The 9562-nt window shown below is 41.3% G+C and overlaps 1 pseudogene; it reads left to right on the top strand.

The window, feature by feature from the left end:
- The first annotated feature begins 557 nt into the window (after positions 1-557).
- Positions 558-5768, top strand: LOC111152472 (annotated as a pseudogene).
- The last annotated feature ends 3794 nt before the right edge of the window (positions 5769-9562 follow it).

Here is a 9562-nt window from a genome sequence, read left to right as displayed (position 1 = left end):
GAACAGTTCACTGTAAATAGTTCAGAATCAAAGGGAAAAAGAAGCATGAACAAACAGAGAAGGGGCTGCTTAAATAACACATGACCCTCTCCTAGTATAGGACTCCCCTTTCTATATTGGCGTGGGGAAGGTGGGCCATGCAGAAGCGGGTCCCAAGAGTTGTGAGATCATGGATGATAAACCTGAATCCAGAGTGCCAATCCAATGTTTTGATCTGAGCCTCTTAAGCAGGAGTGACTCGTCTTGTCCTACGAAGAAACCAGAGGCATATCTTCCTAGATGGATTGGGTCAAATTTCATCTCCCTGCCCCCAGTGATTGATAACTTAATATTATTTTGGATTAAAAGAGAAATAGATAGGATATATAATTTTAAATTCCCACACACTTTTAAGATGAAGAATAAGAATTCAAAGAAATCTTGTACTTGCATTGATTGATCACCCCTCCAACTAATGGCATGTATTTACTTGCCTTTAACTTAAGGATACTTATATTGACATGCTGACAAAGAACAGAAAGAGAGCAAAAGATTGTATATCTAAGTATAGGGTCAGAATGGACAGGTAAGGCACAGCCTTAGGAAGCTTGGAGCAAATCCAGAGACCAAAGCTGAAATCCATGCAAGACTTAATAAATAAGCTAGTTCTCTTATTTCCTACCCGCCTCCTTTCCATGGACTAAAGCAGAAAGTCTTTGAGTCTCAGGGATCAGAGAGACTTTTTAGGGCCATTAAATCCAATCTTCTTATTACATAAAAATTCCACAAGAGTCTTAAGAAGTAGTTTTCAAGTGTCTTCTGGAATACTTTGAAAGACAAAGAACTCATTACTATATAAGGAAGATTCTTCTATCTTCCAAGAATGTGAATCGTTTAGAAAGCACAGGGTTGTTATGAACACTAGTTTCTAAAGTCAGATAGTAAGAAGAAAAATTGGCCTTAGGAATCTATTTATCCTGGCTTCTCATTCAGAGCTTTTTTTCACAAAACTTTAGTAGAAATACTTGATTATGAATTGATCTAAAGGAAACTGACTTGGCAGCTGTAAGGGAAGTCCTAATTTAAGCCAGAGGGACAAGAACAAATGACATCATAGGAAGTTATGAAACCTAATTCAGTAGAGAGACAGGCAGAGTTGCTGACCACAACCTAAGACAACTTATTCTTCAGTAAAAAAGTCTTATGACCCACCAGTGGACTATTTCCCCCTTTTTCCCCTCATTTCCCCTCCTAGATTCTAGAGTTTGCAGATGGCCCAGATATACACCATTACCTCAGAGGGGAAATATTTTAACACTATTATCCTATTTTTAAATCAACAAAATTAAACAATCTACAATAAATCACAAGTGATTTTAGCATTCTACAAAAATACTTCGAAAAACCCTACAAAAACAAAAATCTCAGTGGTTCTATAATTACCTCGAATTCTAGAGAGTCAACTGCATATCACTTTCCCAAAAAAAAACATAGAACATTATTTTGCAGTGACAGAAACATTGCACTTATAATTAAGCAATGGATTCTTTTCTCTTATCAAAGGCAGAACTTCTGTAGAGATTTTATTTGTACTTTATACATAATATCCACCACTTTATGATATCATCATCATTCCCTTTTAATGCCATATTAGCTGAATATCTATACCAAGATAGGATATGTATGAAAGCCAACCAAATTTGTGGATTCACACACTGACATTTAGCTCGGGCTCGCCAGCCACAAAAGTAAAGGCTTATAGTGGAATGTGCCTGGTCTACTAATGTGCATAGAGTTCTCAGTCTAAAGTCTTCTTATTAGAGAGACCACTGAGGAAAATCATCCTATTCATATAATAGCAGAAGATGTTCTAGTGATCCAAACCTTCTTAAAGCATGACTTGACATCCTAAGATAAGGAGACATGTGAGAAATACCATCAGTATTAAGAGAATAAGCAAGGCCAACATACAGAAGACTGACCTGAGGAACTAATAATAATCTGAGCTATAAACTATTTTGAATTTATGTATAATAAATTCAAGCACTGTAATAACCTTATGAGGCAGATACTTTATTGATCCCATTTTATGGAAGAAGAAATGAAGGCACAGTGCATTCACAGGCCTAGCCTCACATGCAGGGAACAGTCTGCTCATTCTATAGCGCCCCCTGCATGAATTCCTTGGGCCCACCTGGCTAAAATAGCTTCAGCAATTCTAAGCGAAAAAAAGTCAGAGTAGAATTCAACCTTCTCAGCTTCAAAACAAAAAGCAGGAAGCTACTTGAACTGAGAAGCCAAAGATCATGCTTAAAGCAGAAAACTTTCAAGATCAAATTATTAGCAGAAAAAGATAAACACAGTCTTTTCTACAACAACAAAAAAAAAGCCAAAAAAACAAAAAACAAAATACTTCATTACTGAGCATAGTGTAGTGGAAGAATTGGAAAATAAATTATTGGCAAGAAAGGAGGAAGTGCAAAAATCCAGCAACAATTGGCCAAAATACATAATGATGCAGAGACTCCAGCATTAGCTAAAGGAAGTTACACCTAATTTTATTTAAAGTCTCAGAGAAATGGAAGCAGTTGAAAATGCCATGAACACGTTTAAATAAGAGAAGTTGTTATATGAAGAGCTTGTTAAAAAAGAGAAAATAATTAATGAATTGAGTGCCATATCCAGAAAAACCAACACCTGGGCTTTGGGTCACTCAGAAACACAGAATTTTCATAGCAACGTCAAGCAAATTTCCTATGGACAAAGCATCATCACACGTTCTTCCAAGAGAACTATAGATTCTGAAAAATTCTTTCAGCAAACAGAAAGATGACAAGTGCACTGGACTATGACAGTTACTAGAACTTTGTAACAGTGAGGAATAAACATAAAGAGAAGCCTACAATTATTGGAGAAATTCTAGAACACTACCCTGGAAGAACACAAGATAAAGTGCAACAACATGAAAAATGCTAGAAAAATTTCTGACTCTAGGAGAAAGGAAAAAAAAGAAGTCCATTAAGAATTGGAAAACCAGGGGCATCTGGGTGGCTCAGTTAAACACATGCTTTCGGCTCAGGTTATGATCCCAGAGTCCTGGGATCTAGCCCCACATTGGGCTCCCTGCTCAGCAGGAAGCCTGCTTCTCCTTCTCACACTCCTCCTGCTTGCCTTCCCTCTCTCACTGCTTCTCTCTCTCTGTCAAATAAATAAAATCTTAAAAAATAAAAAAGGAATTGGAAAACTAGAAACAACAAAAATTTGGGGATTTTCAAGTTAAAGACAGGATATCCTTATGCTTCGTCATAATAAACAAGATGATGAAAGTAAAAAGAGGAACAAAGAAGAAACTTGCCAATTGAAGTTTGTAAAAAAAACCCAGTAAAGTATACAAATATCAATGAAGTATTTCTTATATTTAAAAAAGTTAAAAGAAAGAGAAAAACAGAGCAGAAGGAGCACGGATGCTAGTCTAAAGTAAAGTTACTATTAGAAAGTTATGCCCAGGAGAAATAAGCATAGGAAGAACTTTTGAGGCTTGAAAAGGGCAAAGGCAGAAACCAGGAAAACAGTGGTGATGAAATTTCCAGGTATTAAGAAAGAGATTTACATAACCTTGGATCAATAATTCTAGATAGGCAAAGGAAGAAGAGAAGGCAGAAAACCAAGAAGACCAAAAAATTAAGACTGAAAATGTTGCAGAACTAGGACTAGATCCTGGCTAAAAAAAAACCCAGCGGCACTGGGAGACCTTGGAGGAACGGAGGTTTATTTCACACTGGCAGGCCCAGAAGAGAGTAATCTCTCAAGGTCTGAGCCCCAAACACAAACAAAGGGGGTAGTTTATACACTTTTACTTCCTTATCTTTGCTACTCTTGCGGCTGTGACAGGTGGGGCTGGGGAAAGCCTGAAATGGCCCTGGGACCAGGACTGGGATTCCCCTGCTGGAGTGGTCAGCCACCTCAGAACACAGATTTCCCTTATCAAAAACATGCTAGGAGAGCTACCTCTAAGCTTTCCAAAATTGTCGACATTTGGGAAGAATGGATCGAAGATATAGGACCACATTCTGGGCCATTTCCAATATTCCTCACTGGGCTCTTCCAATTTAGAGACAAGGACAATAGAAAACATGAGATAATAAACTTGGTATACAGTTGATGAGAATGTTAACAAATTCAATTATTCTGAGAAATATTGTGACAAAACATCTTTAAATAACACTAACCTCATCAGTTAATTATTAATTGCATTATATATGAGTTGACAGGTATGAGGTTGCATACTGACATTGCTGTGAATAGTTTCAATTTATATTAAGGAAATATTTAATTGATATGTTGGTCTATGGTGTAAAAGCTATTGAAATAAATTTACAGTACAAACATTACTTCATTTAATGCACAGCAAATTGAGAAGATTTTTTGTTTCTTTATGGAATAACAGAAGTAATTGGAACAATTTCAGAGTGGTATTTTTTTAAACCAAAAATCTGTAACTTTTAGGACCTGGAGGTAAGTTGGCTTGAGTAAATGTAAAATTTTAAGAGTTATAAGTTCATACTGCTAAGTTTAACAAACTGATAGCGTGATAATTGCTGCATTTTTTGTATGATAAGCATTTTGTATTTGTTTGAAGCAAAGGGGGAAAAAAAGGAAAGGAAAAGAAAATGAAAAAGAAACGAAACTAAAACACAAAGTTCCCAAAGGGCACGATATCGTTACACAGCTGGCATTCAACCCCAGGCTGTCTGGTTCTAGAGTCCATCCTCTTAACTACGGAGACCACCACAGGTAGCAAAAAATGTTAAATAGCTAATATTCTATCTAAATATCTAAGGGATACAGAGAAAGTGTTACAACCTTAAAACAAGAACAGGATCCTCTGAGGGAGGGATAAACGAGAGAAACCCAGAAAGAGCTCCCAGACATAGAATATGTGAATAAGCTGAGTGGCGCGTGGGTGGCTCAGTGGGTTAAAGCCTCTGCCTTCCGCTGGGGTCATGATCTCCGGGGTCTTGGGATCGAGCCCCGCATCGGGGAACCTGCTTCCCCCTCTTTCTCTCTGCCTGTTTCTCTACCTACTTGTGATCTCCGTCAAATAAATAAATAAAATCTTAAAAAAGAAAGAAAGAGGGGCGCCTGGGTGGCTCAGTGGGTTAAGCCGCTGCCTTCGGCTCAGGTCATGATCTCAGGGTCCTGGGATCGAGCCCCGCATCGGGCTCTCTGCTCAGCAGGGAGCCTGCTTCCTCCTCTCTCTCTACCTGCCTCTCTGCCTGCTTGTGATCTCTCTCTGTCAAATAAATAAATAAAATCTTAAAAAAAAAAAAAAAGAAAGAAAGAAAAAAAGAAAGAAAGAAAGAAAATGTGAGTAAGTTGAATAAAACAATAAAAGGACCAGAAAACATTTTCTCGGAGCCACCACAATAGTAGTTCCAGGGGATTTGGTTTATGGAGGCCCCCAGACCTGCAGTGACTGAATCTAGCAGTCGATGGAGCGGTTCCCATGGGTATGGGGTCAGGTTGCTGCTGCTGTTGCTGCTGCTGCTGCTGCTGCTGCTGCTGCTGCTGCTACTGCTGCTACAAAGGGGTCTGTGGTGACGGCTACGTGTGGTCCCTCGGGCCACCGAGGGACACAACCTAACAGCACCTTGCCTGCTGCGCCTGCAGCATCATCTTTTGCCTCCTACTCTGGGGACTCCTTGTCGTTGCTGAGGAACTTGTTGGCACCAGTCACTACACAACCTGCAATTACGGAGGAGTTACCCCGTGGAATGGTCCTTGACTGAAAGGAGACGAGACCGGACAAATACTCTCTTGCCCCTCGGAGGGATTGTGTGGAGAGGCGTAGCTTTCTGCGTCCCTTCCGAAGCGACGCCGCAGGACTCAGCACCCAGCTTTTCACGAAGCTGTAGCCTTCTCCCTAACGCTCTTTCCTCTCCTGCTTCATACCCATTTTCTCTCTCTGCTGGTTCTCTGGCACTGCACTCCCCAGGAGTAAGGATTTTACCTCACGTGCTGTCTTCTAGGAGGTCCGGTCCATGACCACAGTCTTGGAGAAGGGTCGAATCAGCCCTGGGGCGTTACCGCCAGGACCACGCTTCCCAGAGGAAGCCTCTTCTCGCGGGATCTCGGCCGTTTTGAGGCAGGCCGGGGAGCCCCGGGATGAGAAACATCCGAGTGCCCGGGTACCGCAGTCACCTGGGCTTCTCTGTAAGGGATCTGGCTCATGCCACCTGTCCTCCAAACCCCAGTGCTCAGGCAAGCCCGGCTTCTCTTGCCCCTTCAGAGTCACAGTGCAGCCGGACTGGCCCCAGGGGCCTAGCCAGGTGTGGGAATGGGCTCTGGCCCAAATGCTGTGCAGGAGCCAACCACTGAGGCCAGATGCAGGGTGGGAACTGTGAATATGTGAGCTGCAAATCTACAGACTTCTAGGAAGGCTCACCAAGTGCCCAGAAAATGAATGAAAAAGACCATTTCTTAGACAAGTCAGCACGAGATGCTGAGCAACAAATAGACAAAAGCAGCAAATAAAAGGTTATAAAAGTTCCAACTGAAAAAAAATATATATCATTCACAAAGGAACAGGAATCAGTCTGGCATGAGCACCCTTGGAGTCTAGAAAACAGAGGAGCGATGTCTTCAAAGATTACAATCGCCAAACTCCCGGCCAGGGTGAAAATAAAACAAAACAAAGAAAAAATTCAGACATGCAAAGAATTAGATCATTTACCCCATTCACATCTTTTCAAAAGAAGTTACCCAAAACTATACTCCAGGAAAATAGGCATATTTAAGGAAAAGGAAGACAGACTGAGGAGAGAGTGATTTCCACGTGGAAGGGCAAAAAAGAGAAGTTCTAGGGTCATAGGCAAGCATACAGCTAAAAACAAAACCAGCAGATTGGAACAGGAGAATGGAAGTCTAGGTAAAAGGGGGAGCTCCGTGGGTTAGTATGATGTAGAGTTTGAAAATGCAAAGGAGATGATCAAGGCAAATGCTATAAGAAATCAAGAAAGCAATTTGAAGTTTTAGGCAAAATACATAAGATAGTCATTACCTAAAAATGAAGGAAATTATAATGTTACATAATTTTAAGTAATTGGGTAGTATGAGAAAAGAATCAATTTGACCCTGATACTTGGGGTTGTCCAGCAGTGGCATAGGGTCATGAAATCAGGGAAGGAAGTGTAATTCCAGCCCACTATTTGGCAACATTATAACATCCTTCAGAGTGCACAATATTTACAGAGTACTAAAAATAGAATGCTGCTTGTTGGTTTCCATCCTTTGGCATGAATCTATATATAAAGCAATGGTAGAAGGATACAATGTAATGATAAAGTCCAGGTGTAGTTGATACAAGATAGGAGGTGGAAGGAGAGGGAGGAAAGGAGTGTTCAGGTTCTTAGGGAATGGGGAAATAAATACTGTTGAAGGTGGATGGAAAATTCAGCCTCGAGAATTGTATTACTTCGGGATAGAGTGCAATGAAAAGTGAAAAGAGATACCTAGGATAGAATCCCAAAGAATATCAAAAGTTAAAAAAAGAAAAAGCAGCAAGGCGGTAAGCATGAACATCTGGAAGGCACAAAAATGGAAGCAGAAGAGCAAATGAAGAGGGTATTGTGACAAAAAAGTCTTGGGGAGAGAATGAGCTCAGCTGTAACAAATGCTGCTGAGGTCAAGCAAGATAAAGACTGGGTGTGTCCTTTGGATTTGGCGGCAGGGAAATCTGAAGGATGGGACCTCTGGCCGCAGAACAGTGCCTTGCAAAGAAAGTGAGGCATAGTAGCAACAGATTTGGGTGATGCTGCAGTTTGGGAGTGAAGGAGAGGAAGGGAAGGGGTAGCAAACAAACAATGACATTGGATCACAGGACCATTTTGGAGTTGTCAGGTATAGAGGGATATATTGGGCATGTTCCAATGCTGAGGTGGTTGTGGATCGGGAGGGGTTTAAATGGAAGAGTATGGGCAGGTGGATTCCAGAGACCAGAGAACGAGTTCACAGAACAGGGCACTTCCTCCTCTGCAGGGGGAGGAAGGAGGTAGCAGATGATGTAATTGCAGTTAGATGTGTAGCAGGTAGGAATTTGGGGAAGTTCCTGTCTGACAGCTTCTAATTCCTCTATGAAGGAAAATGCCTGCCTGTGTCTGCTTAAAGAGAACAAGCAAACAGATTAAGACTTGCTCTACTGTGTGATTTTTCTTCAGTATTCAGCAATCCAGGGTAGAGGCAAGGCAGGTGGAGAGCTGAGTCTATTCAAGATTGGGGTTTTGCCAAGTGGGTGCAAAAGGTACGTAGGTATTTTCTGGGAGCATAAAGGGAAGAAGGCAGGGGCAGGCCAATTAGCAAAAGGCTAATTTATCAAAAGCTAATTTTGCATACAGCGAAAAGAACTCCAGTTATGTAATGAAATAAACTTTTTTAATGGAAAGCAGGAAACAAGAGGGTCATAAGTGGCACTTTGAGTAATGAGCCCAACAAAAATAATGTTGACGCCGAAGGATTTATTAACCGGCCTTGTGTTAAAGAAAAGACCTTAATGCTCTCTTCTAAAGCTGGGCAATTGAGAATTCCAGGATGTAAGGGTTCTCTCCTACTTAAGCTCAGTCTTTGCAGACACTGGAGATAGGCCCAGCTCACTTGAAGAAGCCTTGTGGTTAGGCACCAATTGGGGCAGAAAACATCTAATTATAAACATGTATGGAATGATTCCACTGTGATGGGAAAGATGCGTGAAAATGTGGACTATTCTAGAAAAGGGCTTGATATTCCTTGAGGCAACCAACTGGGCCATTGTGCTTCTCTGGCCTCAGCTCTGCTCAGCTTTTCTGGAATGGCATTTTGGCAGCTCAGGTCCTTTCATCAGGCATCGGTGGGACTTCACTGATGGTGCTGGCTCAGGAAGAGAGCTATGCCAGGTGACGATGAACTTTGGTCCAAAGACACTGTGGTTTTGCAATGATTGCAAGAGCTGCTTTGGACTCCGGTCCTCTAAGAAGGTCTGGCCTAGCAGTCAGGATTCTGTGGCATGAAAACAAAGAGCTCCCCATATCAGGGGATGTTGAGAGATATAGGGCATTTCTGAAGGAGATTGGGATGTGTGGTTGTGCTCATTATACCCCATCAAATAGACCTGAACAAAGTCTATTATTTGAGACCAATTTCAGCCTGTTTGTTTGCTGCTGTGGGCTGCAGGCTCAGAAGCATCATTCAGCAGTACACTGACACTCGCTTTTTATACCAGAGGTGAGGCTGAGAGGAGAAAGAAAGTGGGGACTTATCCAAGTCCAAGGATCCGTGTTCCTTAGGGCTCCTCAGTCTATTTCCTTTCTTCTTTTTCTTCTGAAACCTTACATCATCTGGGTCTCCTTTGAGATTTTTAATGTCTTTTCACTTTGAACTATAGTTATTTATTTAAATGTCATCTCCTCTTACACTTTTGGCCAGATTTTGCAAAATGGTTGTGATGGGTACATTTTACCTGCAGGGTTTTTTGTTTTGTTTCGTTTTCCTGCTACCTCACACAGAACTTGGAGGGGGGGGGAACCACCTAGAACTGGTTACCGGATATAAA

Source organism: Enhydra lutris, unplaced genomic scaffold (assembly GCF_002288905.1).
Source record: "Enhydra lutris kenyoni isolate GAN:26980312 unplaced genomic scaffold, ASM228890v2 scaffoldscaffold28, whole genome shotgun sequence".
NCBI lineage: Eukaryota > Metazoa > Chordata > Mammalia > Carnivora > Mustelidae > Enhydra > Enhydra lutris.
The sequence above is the reverse complement of the archived record's forward strand: the minus strand, read 5'-3'. Positions and strand labels throughout refer to the sequence as shown.